A 12,925-nucleotide genomic window follows, 5' to 3' on the forward strand; every position below is an offset into this window, starting at 1 on the left:
ATAATGGAAGAACAACAAAAAATCTGTGTCCTCAACCCACCAGCTAAGTAACGGTGAAGCACTTCGCCTCTGTAGATGAAACAATCCCTGCACTGCCGTCCACTCTGAGGCCAGGCTTGTTCTGCGTTCTGAAAACAGCACACACAGCCTGTGACGTCCTGGAGTCGGCTGGTACTGCCTCATGACAGCTGATGGTTAAATTTTCAAGAATCTTGAGGGCTGATTGTTAAACACAGTCATTATTAAACATTAAATTGCTACTTACTGCGCATCTCTTTCCAACTCCTCATTCGGTGGCATTATGTTGATTGCTTGAAACTGACTCTGCTGGGAATATTTACACCATGGAAATCAGTCAAAGCCAAAAATCAGGGGTTGATTTGGTTTTGTTTATTGTTTTGAGTCTAGGCTCTAGACTTAAGAAAGTGCTGGAGACGATGTTAATAATGCAATTTAAATAGAAAAGTGTATCATGTCCATAGCCATTATATCGTGAATAGGATAAAAAATCGAGGAAATTTTCTTCCAGTATTCGAAAACCATTATCCAATTTAGCAAAGAAAAAAAAAATATATGAAATTACTTATATCATTAATGTACAAGTAAAGTTCTGACATTTCACTGAACACACATCTTGGTTGTTTCGCTACTGTCTCGCTCATAAATGTAAATGAAAATATCAGTCAACATTCGTGTTGGAATTACATTTGTTTGTCAGTTGCAACTATAGATTGGCTATGGACACAAGCATTTGGCAACAATCAACAAAGGCATTCTGTGAGAATCAATTGGCTCTCTGGACTCATAATGAAGAGTATTGCATATTTTATTATTTGTAATGGTGTGCTTCACATCCTTTATATCGTTACAATTTATAATGCTTATACGTATATTTACGCATTCAGGGTTTTGTTTTTTTTTTTTTTTTGGAGAGCCGGTTGTTAAGCATTTACCAGCAGGCCACTGCATTCGACCTTTGCTGCAAAAATTCTTCTTATAAAGAGGTTAGCACGAAGGGGACAATGTCAAACAACAGAGAACACGCACGGGCAGAGGTGGAGAGGATCATGTTTATCCAGCAGCGGGACACGGGCAGGCTGAATTACTGAAATGAGAGTACCAGAGTACCGAGAAGTCAGAGCTCTGATAAAGTAGACATTTACATTTCCTACTTACCACGCCTTCTACTGAGAGACTTGCAGGTACGGCGACTGGATCGGTAGGGAATTAGATGCTCTGTGAATTTCTGAGAACATGCTGGCTTCAATATTCATTTGCTGCTAAGCTCTCTCAAAGTTGCTACACCACCTCCCCCCCGTCCCCGCGGTGGGACTCAGAATCCATTTTCCTCTTCAGGATGGTATTACTATTTAGAGGTGGGAGAATTCTTATTTAAACATTTCCAAAGCAAGCAACCTGGTAACTAACGGCACAGCCCTGTGACAGGGTGAGCAAGATTTCCCTGAATTAATCACTATTAGTGAAGAGAAGCATCGTTCCAACTCTGCCCTGGAAAATTTGAAGCTTTTGAGAACTCACGACGAGCACTGCAGGGACTGTTTCCGTGTTCCTTGGGGGCAAACTAAGGCGATAAAATGAAAATGAGGTTTGTGATAAAATGTTATTGTACCTAGAATATGATCTACAGAGTATTTCGTAACTATCTTTCTCACGTTACTTCTAGCGGCTCCTACAATGTTTTTCCCTTACAATTGTTTCTGCATGGGCCCACGGTTCAGCACACCCTTCCTATTTTTGCAAGGTCTAATTAGACACTGGGGCAAGATGCATGTTGTCTGGAGGGCATTTATAACTTCTTGTGTATTTAAGAGTATAATTATGCAATTGTAAGATATTCTTATTAATGTCAATTAATCTATTGTTCATTGGGGTTCATTCTTATGATGATAAAATTCAGGAAAACTGGAAATTTGCTTATTTAAACTGAGAGATTGCATATACAAATGGACAGTGGCCAGACCATATATGAAAACTCTGACCTACAATCTACAGTAACCATCCCAGGAAGCCAGACTGCCATCTCTGGCAACAATCCAGGAAGCCAAATAATGACCTCTGTAACAGTTGCCCCCAAATGGCGAGGACATGGTTAATGACTGACAGCTTCCCCCGTTTTTGTCCCTGCTTCCAACTTAGGAACAACCAGAGAAAGCAAAACATGCACCCCTAAGCGATCACACGGATGCCCTGCTTCTAGTTAGCTGCCTCCCGCATCTCCGTGCCCACAGCCTCCATCAGCACACGCCTGAAGCCGTCCCTCTTCTCCACTATGAAGCCTTCCCACTCTTCTCTCTGCCTTGAGTCTCTGCCGAACACAAGTGGCGGTGGCTGACTCCCTTAGCAAGCTCTGAATAAACAGCCTTTGCTTATCCTCATTTGGTTGGTCTTTATTTTTCCACAAAAGTAAAAGAAAAAATCCCTCCAGATCATCTTGAGGCAACCCTGAACCCTAGGCTGTCTCCCCAGAACCAATGGGCACAATTCAGCATCTTTCTAGTGGCGCCTTCAGGGCCCTCAGCACCCGGCCTCTCCCAGGGAGGTCGTCACCAGGGGCTTGGGGACCTCCCGGGAACACACAGTGAGGCCCCATCCCCCTTCCCTTTAGGCAGTCCCCAGGTGGACACCAGCTGTTCCCCTTCCCTTTAGGCAGTCCCGAGGTGGCTGCCAGCCTGTAGGGGCTCCCAGGGCACATTATTTGCTGACTTTCAGGTCCGATGAATATTCTCAGTCCTTGGCTCTTTACTTTTGGCAAGTGAAATAACAGGAAGACTTTTGCAAGAGTTCAGAAGAGACACTCACTTTTGTAAATCACCTACCCAGCCAGCTGGAGTTCTATGTATGACCCCATTTCTGGATATGAACTCCCAGCCCCTGGAGAGCACAGACCTCAACATGACGCCCGGTTTAATCCACTGGCTTCGACCCAGATGAATGCTTGGTTGACCCTAAGTGGTTCTCTTCTCTAAACTGAGTGAAAGATGATGTCCAGGGCCCTCAATTAAGTGGGAGGCAGAAGTCTCAAAGTATTAATTAGGAACAGAAGATGACCTAGGTCAGAATGAGTCTGGCATCCTCGATCTCAGTTGTCTTAGGAAAGACAGTATTTGCATGAGTTAGAATTGCAAATGGAACAAGCTAAATATTTGCATCTTGGTAGGTTGTAACGGACAAGAGCTCATTTCTGCTTCAATCAGCTCGGCTTTGTGAGAAAGTACACTGTAGGAGCAAAACAACTTCACAGCTCGGCAAACTAATTCACACTCCAGCAAAGGTCTCTTGCCTGTTTGAGCGGAAGCAAAGTAGATCTTTTATTCTAGCAGAAGATGGAGGAAAGAAACCTGCTTTAGGTTTTCAATAAAATGCAGAGAAGCACAGAATTAGAGCATCCAGTCCTATTTCCCAAAGCCTATTTATGCCTTGGGTCACTGGTCCTACAAGACGCTCCTTTAAAGTAGGATTCTGAGGGCAAAAAAGTTTGGGTAACACTCTACCGAGTTTCTTCCCCTTGGTGGTCACCATGCACAACAAATTAGCATATTGAAGTTTCTGGAAAATTCTACATAAAGGAAGCCTGTTTTACTCTAATCAGTGTGCACAATTACTGAGGAAGCATGGAATATGCCTTGGGAAATACTGATTTAGGCCAATCTCCTCATTTTTTAGTTGAGCAAAATGAAGCCCAGGGTTGAGTGGCCTCCCAGTTACAGTTTTGGTGAGAGATCCAGTATACGCTCCCTGCCCTTCTGGCTTTCAGAGTAGCACCCTTCATACTGCACCAGGCTGCCTCTCCATGATCCCCTGGCCAGTGACTTGCCCAACCAGGTATTCTCACTGATCTAGAGTCCTCTCCACACAGTTATTGGTTTTGTCATTACTCGTGGAAAGAGAATGCCTGTGACCCACCCAGCCTCCCAATGGTTTTCCATTCAGTCTGGTCTCAATTATAACTCTGTCTTCCAATGGTGCTTATAGGTAGATTAAGTGTGTATAGCATTATGCTTCTCAAGGAGACACATACTTCAGAGGTTTTTTATAAAATCTACACTGCTTCCAAGAAAAGCGCCTGGGATGAATGCCCAAATCCTGCTGATTTGCCCCCATCCCTTACCTGTGACCTTGGAGCTCCAAAGATGCACAACACAAGCGCCTCCCGTGGGGACGGCCAGGCACACGGCAGATGGAGGCTGAAGCATTTAGGAGCCCAGGCCCCTGGCAGAGCACTTGAGTGCTTCTGTGAGAAGAGGGGAGGGAGTCTGGAACATTTCACAGCATAACGCAGCCTAAAGGAGAGCTCTGTGCAGGCAAGTTTGGGTCAGGCCTCAGTCTCTTCTGTCTCATGCAGCTCTTTGCGCATGTGGGAGGTTTGAAGACCCACTCTTTCCTTCCCTGAGGAGGGTGGCTGGTGTGGAAAATTCTGGGGATACTGTCCTCTCCAGTTCTTCTCTTTGACCAGAGCCCTTTTCAACCACTCTATCTGATCTCCCTGCCCCGTCTCCCCGGCCCCCTTCTCCAGGCAGGTCTTTCTTGTGCGCAGCTCAGGCTCTCAGATAAAAAGTCAGCTGCCCTGGAGAGTGGCCTCTCTTCTCTTAATTCTTGACTCACTGAGTTTCTTTTCACTTCTGAGATGTCCAGGTCAGGGGTCTGGATGAGATGAACTCGTGTCTTTGCAGCCGCATGTCCCTCACAGGAGGCTGAAAGCCAACGTCCAGGACAGCTTGTGGCCTCGCCCTGGGCTCTGGTCTGGGCAGGGCAGGTTTCCACTCACCAGGGACTCGCTGCTTGTTCTGTCATTTAGGAAGCTTCCAGGAGCCCTTGTCAAAGAGGAGCTGTGGTTGGGCTGCTCCGAGACTTGTTCCAGCACTTCCTGGCTTTGAGCAAACCCCTGAAGATTTTCTACGTTAGATTTCCCCTTCTCTAAACTGGGACCAATCCTGCCCACAGAGGGTTTGTGAAGAGGGATTTATGACATCACGAGGGCATACCTTCCCACTGGGGTTTGCAGAACTTGCTGTTATTATGGGGCTGGGTTGTTGGTGTCATTTCCACCTTTGCTTTATTTTGAACACTACACATAAGCCATACATTCTTGTGTGGTGCCATTTAGAGGGGACAAGACCTTAGCGAATTAAATTATTTTTAGCTATGTCTCTGTGGTGTACTGAGGGGGAAAAAGGCACCAGTCTCCATATAAGAGTCTCTGGTACAGATGCACTCATATCTGGCTGGTTTTGGAAAATTTTACTTTTTCGAATACAAGTGTACCAGTTCTTTATTGCAGAAAGAGAAATCAGGTTTTTCAAGCACATTCTCGAGAGACGCACATCATGAAAACACAACATTAAGAAGCGAGACAGGCTGGGTTAGCAGAGCCAGCGCCCTGTGCCACTGTCAGAATCTGCATGGAGGGCAGAGCTGCCACAGGGATCTCACCGGGAACAGAGGAGGAGGTCCACCTTCACCGCATCTGGCTCCCAGTGGGCGGAACCCACCCAGTGAGTTACACGCCAGGAACCGAGTAGGTCTTTGGAACGTGACGTTCTCCAGAGGCTGGTATGGTCTAGTCTGAGGGTTTCCTGGGGACATTGCTCTTTCTGGGAGCTGTTTGTGGAGAAACTGGCTGATCCCCTCAAAAGTTTGTCACACCCACTCTCTCTCAGCCTCCCAGGAGTTCAGCACATGCCAGGAAGTGTGGGTGCTGGAAAAGAGAATGTTGATCAGCTGACCCCATGGGAGGGAGGCCCTGGAAGTGAAGGTGAGACCCACTGGTGTGTAGCCAATGGGAACAGAAAGGCTGGAGAGGGAGGCTAACTCCACCTGGCCAAGAAGGGACAGAGATCCTGAGAGTTCAGTAGATGGAATGCTCTGCGCCTTTTAGAGCAACTTCCCGTCCCAACTGGCCTGGGATCCAGGGTCATCAGATGAACTGTCTGGTGCTGAAGAGACTTCCTTCCACTGCTGGACACGAAGCCTCGGCTGGGGCAGGTATTCCAACGGAATGAATCGAGACAGCCTCTTCCTGTCAGAGGAATGTCTCTTCTCAGGATTTAAAACAAAGGAGTCAGACTGGAGCCCTGGTGAGAAACCGTAACCCCAGGACATAAGGGCCTCCTGCAGTCAGCACAGGTACTGAGGACAGCAGGAAGCGGGCCGCAGAGGATCCGTGGGGCTCAAGCACAGAAAGAAGGGAATTACTGGAGGACGATCCTTCTCCTTACAGTAGGAGTCCACTACATGTTTGCTTCTCAAGTACTGTGGGGTCTGGGCTGCTCGCCTTTTTCCAGGGAGAGAAAGAAAATGTAACACTGGCAAAGCCCAGGTTTCCATGACACCAGACATCAGAAGAACAGGGATTTAAGGATTCAAGGATTCCTCCCTTTAGTAACAGGGATTGCACCCAGTGCTGCGTGAAAGTGCAGGATTTCGATAGGTAGTTCAGAGAAGGCCCACAAGGCCACACCTGGGGAGTTCGTTCATGAGAAATGAGAAACCACAGACTATTTGCATGAGCTGCAGGCCAAACGGAAAAGAGATTTCTCCTGCACACCCGGGGAACGGTGTCAGGGCTGGCCATATTTCCACTTTGAAGAGTGGGAAGAGTAAGCTCGGGTTCTCCAGACCCTGCAGCTGACGATGGGAGACCGGCTGTTGTGACTGAGAAGGCAACCGGATCAGCAGTTTGAGACGCTGCCACGTGGTCAGCCTCTATCCGCCAAGCTCGCCATCTTTGGGGAGGGCGTGAGGGAGCCATGACTGTGGATGCAGTGCAAATGCTGCCTCATCACTGGGCTCAGAAAGTGTCTGGAAGAGGGCAAGCGCTCTATGGCAAACTGGAGCTCTGGATTTCTGATGACACCAACTTGGGAAGAGGACAGACGTTTCAACCGGCAGAGAGGAAAATGCTTTGCAAGGTATTTGGACAGTGCTGAGAGGTGGCCGAAGTGTCATAAATCCCTCAGACCAATTTCTCCTTAAGATAAACTCATAATTTCACTCCTATAGTTTTATAGTTTCCCAAAGAACGTTTACTTTGCCTCAGTACAAGGATTCAAGGATCAAGTCTTGAAACTGCATTGAAGGCTCCCATCCCCGTTCGAGAGAAGCGTCAAGAGATGTGGCTTTAACGTCATCGGAAGCACGGGGAACCCATTCCCTGTAGAGAGAGGTGACGTGGAGAGCAAAAGGAGAGCAGAAGGGATGAGGTATGACAGTTTTGCACACCTGACACCCAGCTTCCCACTGGGGGCCATGCTGGTGCACCTTCTGTTATCTGGAGCTATCATTCTAACAAGAACTTGAAGCAGATTGAAGAAATGAGCCTGTGCTTCAGATGGATGGCTTCACATCCTTTGGCGCACGGAGCAACTGTTTCTAAGATACGCAGAGACGCGAGTCCACACCACACCTGCTCCCTTGTGGCGCCCGGTGAGCAGTGTAGCCTGTGAGCCACACGTGCCGTCTTCCGACAAGTCGAGAAGGAGCACTCCCCCTCAGCTGCCTCGGGTGAGCTCACCTGCTGCCCGCCCGGGGGGCCCTCCTGTAACGCCTCTTTTTTCGAGAGATGACTAAGTGTAAGTAGCTCAGAGCTCACTGCAGGCAAATCATTACCAAGCAGCAGAGTGAGAGGCTGGGGATAAACGAGGTCTATTCATTAATGGGACCCAGAAATCTTGGGTTCTATTTCAGCATCGGCGTCTGCTGTGGAATCCAGAAACCATTTCAACCTCTCAGTGCTTCAATTTTCTTCTGAAAGGAAAGGCAAAAGGTATCCACTTGATACTGAGGTTTGGAGGTTCAGCTGTGCATTCCTGGAGCATGGTAATGCAATCTCCATGGGGCAGTTATTTCTCTTCTACAATGAGTTTTGGGGCTAACGTATGAGAGCTAAACGGATTCCAGATTCTCTTACTACCACCAGGAAAAGAATACTCAATGCTAGAATAAAAATAGAAAGCTTCCTTTTCAAAATAAGTTTGTAGAAGGAAAGGGATTTGCTAAGTTTTCTTAGCAGGGCTTTAAAAATAAATCACTTCTGGGCCGGCCCCGTGGCTTAGCGGTTGGGTGTGCGCTCCGCTACTGACGGCCCAGGTTCGGATCTCAGGCGCGCACCGACGCACCGCTTCTCCGGCCATGCTGAGGCCGCGTCCCACATACAGCAACTGGAAGGATGTGCAACTATGACATACAACTATCTACTGGGGCTTTGGGGAAGAAAAAAAGAGGAGGCTTGGCAATAGATGTTAGCTCACAGCTGGTCTTCCTCAGCAAAAAGAGGAGGATTAGCACAGATGTTAGCTCAGGGCTGATCTTCCTCACAAAATAATAAATAAATAAATAAATAAATAAATAAATAAATAAATAAATAAATAACTCACTCACTTCTGGAGACGCCAGCTCACACCGAAAGGCCCCAAATCTGACTGTGGGGCTGGTGGGGAGGGCACTCCTACACACTCTTCCGCGGCACAGACCCAGGTACGGCCTGGCTGCTCTGGTTGGGGTCTCTTGTATTTTTGGGGGGAGGGAGAGAAGGCATTTTTGTTCGACCACGTCTCCTTGCTACCTAGTTTAAGTGATGAAGATACAATGAATGTTAACTTGAAGTTCACAAACTTTCATAACAAAATAAGACATATTTTGATTCTTATACAAAATTCAGGTCAGTTAGCTTTGTATGGCTACTACTACTTAAAGCACAGATTTATAGTCCTATGATTATTTTAAAACAATGCATAATTAGAATTTGTTAGAGCCAACAGTGGTTTTTGGTTCTTCTGTCTCTAAAGCCTGAGTGATCACATGTTTATTTTTATCTCTGAAAAAACCAAAAGGGCAGTTCTGCACATGTGCATGTGAACTACCGTGTTTACAGATGAGCCTCCTATGACCCCTGTCCCTGCCCCCTCCCATGGTCAGAGGGAACTCTAGGGCAGGGCAAGGAGGTGCCCTAAGACTCGTTAGTAATAACAACAATGAACAGTTCTATTAGCACTTACAGTGGAATTGCTCAAAACCTGGTTTTATTAACTTTCCTACAAAGTAACAAAGAAGGTGTCAATGTATTTAGCACCTCTGGTCTTGTAGGTACTGTGATAGATGCATCCTGAATGGGCCCCCTCTAATAAAACACGAAAAAACAAACACAAACTCAAACCAACTTGTCAAGACAACAGCACAGCCTCTGACCTCTCGAAAAGAGCAATGATGATAAGGATCTCAGGGTGTCCAGTAACCGTCAGCAGTAACTCACGGAGCTGGCAGTAACCCAGGGATTGGAGGGGCAAGTGAAGGATGGGCCATGCCAACAGAGCAAGGTCATTTCTTCTCACAGGACTCAAGACCCACATCTGAATTTTGCACACCAGTAATTGATTTTTTTTGATTTGCAATATTTTATTAAGCAATAGCTGGACAACTCTTACAACTTCAAATCATCAAGAAAAAAAAACATAAGGAGATTAATCCATCTCAATAATAAAGACAAAATAATTTGGACAAACCACACCATTTTGAATGCAAACCATTAATGCCTTCTAGAATACCTCCTGCACAATCTGATACACCAAATACATAAGAGAGGCAAACGAGGGTGAGCTCGTTAGACTGCAACCAGGAATCTCAACAGATCTTGCTTGGAAAGCAAAACAAAGCAGGATGCTGGAATTGAAAACAAACAAAGCAACGGTGGAGGAACTGAGGCGCCCACAGCAGCGTGCGCCATCCCCGAAGTTTGGAGGAGAACATGCTGGTGGTCTGGTTTGGTCTGGGACCTGTGCACCTGCATCGCGCACTTACAGTTTTAAAAAAAAAAAAAGGGAAAAGAAAATGCCAGTAGTAATAAACTCAGAAATTATGTCCAAATTTACAGTACCAAAATAATGCATTTATAAACAAATGCGAAAACAATACCCCTTTGGTAAATAATACAGTGCCTTTTTCATCAAACATATAACCCATGCTTTTCTACAACATGAAAAGAAATTTTTTGATCTACAGTAAACAACGAGATCTTAGAACCCTATCCCTCCCCTTTAAAAGAAATTGTAAACAGAAAATATAGGTACAAGTAAAGTTACAAGAAAATTGCACGAAGCCAAAGAAACGAAAACAAAATAAGCCACAACCCCTCAGAGTTTTATCAGCTGGGGAGAAGGAAATAAAAGAATGGTGAAGAGTTTTGAGTTGTGTGCTATTACAAAATCCCAGGATCTTAAACAACATTTTTGACACATTTTGTCTCAACTAACTTGGTTCACAACCATTGACTTGGCCAAGTGATGGACGGCCCACACAGGGACACAATGGGCTCCTTTTCAAGAGACCTTTGAACCTGAAGATAGCGCAACACTGCAGAGGACACTCGAATTCAAGCCAGCCGGGGCATACACTCCTTTGCTCTTTTTTCAACCCACTCTCTGGTCTTTGGGGCAAGCGATGACTTCTTTTAGGGCTGTTCTCAAGGGCGTCCACCAAGCAGGGCACACTCATGGGGAGGCTCCTCTGTCTCAGCTCGAATTGGTGTTTTTGTGTAATTTTTGAAAACAATCGCAATTCCAAATGCATTTGTTTCTAGAGGTGAGCCTGCTCGAGACAGTATTTTAAATGCACTGGTTTACACTCAGTAGATAGCTCACTAACACAGGAGAAATCTCTACAAAAAGGCAATGTTTGGGAACACAGCTTCCGAGTTTGTACAGCGGAAGGATGAGGCGCCATGTTTTGCGCCTTTGGGCTGAGTGGAGGGCAGTTCAGAACACGGTCCTGGTCGTCCTTTCATTTTACAGATGGACGAATGGAGGCCCACGGTCACCCTCCAACTTTCAGCACAGAGACCTTGGGGTCTCCTGACGTTCTGCTATGCTAACAAGAGGAACGTGCACGTTCCTGCGTGTCCTTGTGGGACACTCGACAAGGGAGCAGTGGCCATGGATGAAAAACACTAACCTACAAAATCCTGACTTATGCTGCCATGAGAGCTTTGACATTTTCCTGCTCCTTGGTGCCAATTTTTCTTGGGATATACATCCAATGGGTACACTGTACACACATCTGTGCCTTTGGTTTGATGAGGTTAGAGTTAAAACCAATTTAAAATTGGTTTTTATGTTTGTTAATTTATTGCTTCCCTGAAAAAGGCATGGATTCTTTATGTAGTTGACTATTGACTGGGCTAATGTTTTTAAATTTAGGGATCCAATGAGGTATCTTAATAGTCATAAACTGCTATTAACAAACATGAAGGATGTACAATTCTGCTGTTTAAAGTACTGACTTTAGTAGTATTTAATAAATTGGGACTGACGGAATGAAAACAATTTTTAAAACAAGGAAAAGCATCACCATGAACTTAAAAGACACCACACAGCAGCTGCTGCAGACACCTGGGCCGTCTGCCGTGGCCTTCGAGAGTCTCTGCTCCCTTGGCAGGAGCAAGGGGAGCTGGGCAGTTGCTCATCCACAGGGGGACGCGCATGTACGCAAAACATCCCAGCCCGAGGTCTCTGTCTCTACCGGGGGGAAAAGGCCTTTTGGGGAGCGATCTAAGAATTTAGTAAGTTTAGTTAATTATTTGCTACACATACTCACTTGCTCTTCAAACATGTATTTGTAGTTTTTATTCCAAGGATTTCCCCCTATATTTGCTCTGATGAAGAAAAGTTCTAAAATGTACCCTTTCGTGGTCTTTACATCTTAAAGATCAGGCAGAACTTTAAAAACGGAAACTTATTACTAATAATTCCTTCCTCTGCTACTCTCTTCCTAATAAGTCTCCTCTCATTTCATATCACCTTTTATTTTTAATTAAAAATAAAACTTCCAAGAGAAGGGGAAATATTATTTTAGGCTATGTTATCTCAAAGAAGTCTTCTCCTTTGTATATGATCAATACCACAAAATGCATAAAAAGAGTTACTTTTAAAGGATTAATAGGATTTTTTCCCAATTAGAAAAAGTTATAAATTGTCCAGCAAAAAAACTTCTACCATATCCTCTTTATTTCTTGCAGCAAAATATACTGCTACCAAATACGTCATTACAAACATACTATTTTTCTAAATAAATAATAAAATGGGCATAACTCACCAGTACATAGTAACAAAATAATTCCTAAGAACACTATTAAAGCAAGATAAATAATTATCTTTTGGACAATAAAACAGGGGAATTGCATTTGAATTATTTTAGAAATAGGCTATAACCATTATTGCACAACTAATAATAAGCAATGAAACATCGTAACAAGCTACAGAAACTCATAAAATAATTATATAATTCTGAATACACTGCTAAATTCTTTCTGGCAGAATTTACCCACCAAAGAATCAGGTTCAATATTTTAAAATATAAAATGGGAAACTCTGGTATTAGCTGGAAGATGGTCTTCACCGTATTTAAAACCTCATCTGTTTCTTGGCAGTCTGGAGAGAAGGGTGAGCGGATACCATCTTGCTCTGGGAAAGGAACAGGCCAGTGTCTTTTAAACCCAAACAGGGAATTAAAAAAAAAATTATTTTGAAAATACTTTTCTGCAGTATCTTCCACTTGTCTGTTTCCAAACAAAATCCAAATTTAGAACCCTAAGCTAGTAGACAGTTCTTGGGCTCCTGCCCTACCTAAACAACATTACAGATGTGAATAACTGAAAAAGAGGAACTGGAGCTTGTTCTCAGAGCTGAATGCCGCCCAAGGCGTCCCCCGAGGAGGGGGAGGTGGCAGAAGATCATCTCAGTGGACTTTTTTTTGGCGCAATTAACAAAGAGTAGTCAACCAACTACCTAAAGTCCCATAATTTAACCACGTTCTCCCAGTGGTTTATTTCCTCAGTAAATGGTGTGTACAGTTACTAAACAACTTTTTTTTTTCCCTAGAGAAGATTGTGAGACTTTTGTCAAAGAGCTGACTGTAA

This window comes from Diceros bicornis, unplaced genomic scaffold, assembly GCF_020826845.1.
Source record: "Diceros bicornis minor isolate mBicDic1 unplaced genomic scaffold, mDicBic1.mat.cur d_74_multi, whole genome shotgun sequence".
Lineage (NCBI taxonomy): Eukaryota > Metazoa > Chordata > Mammalia > Perissodactyla > Rhinocerotidae > Diceros > Diceros bicornis.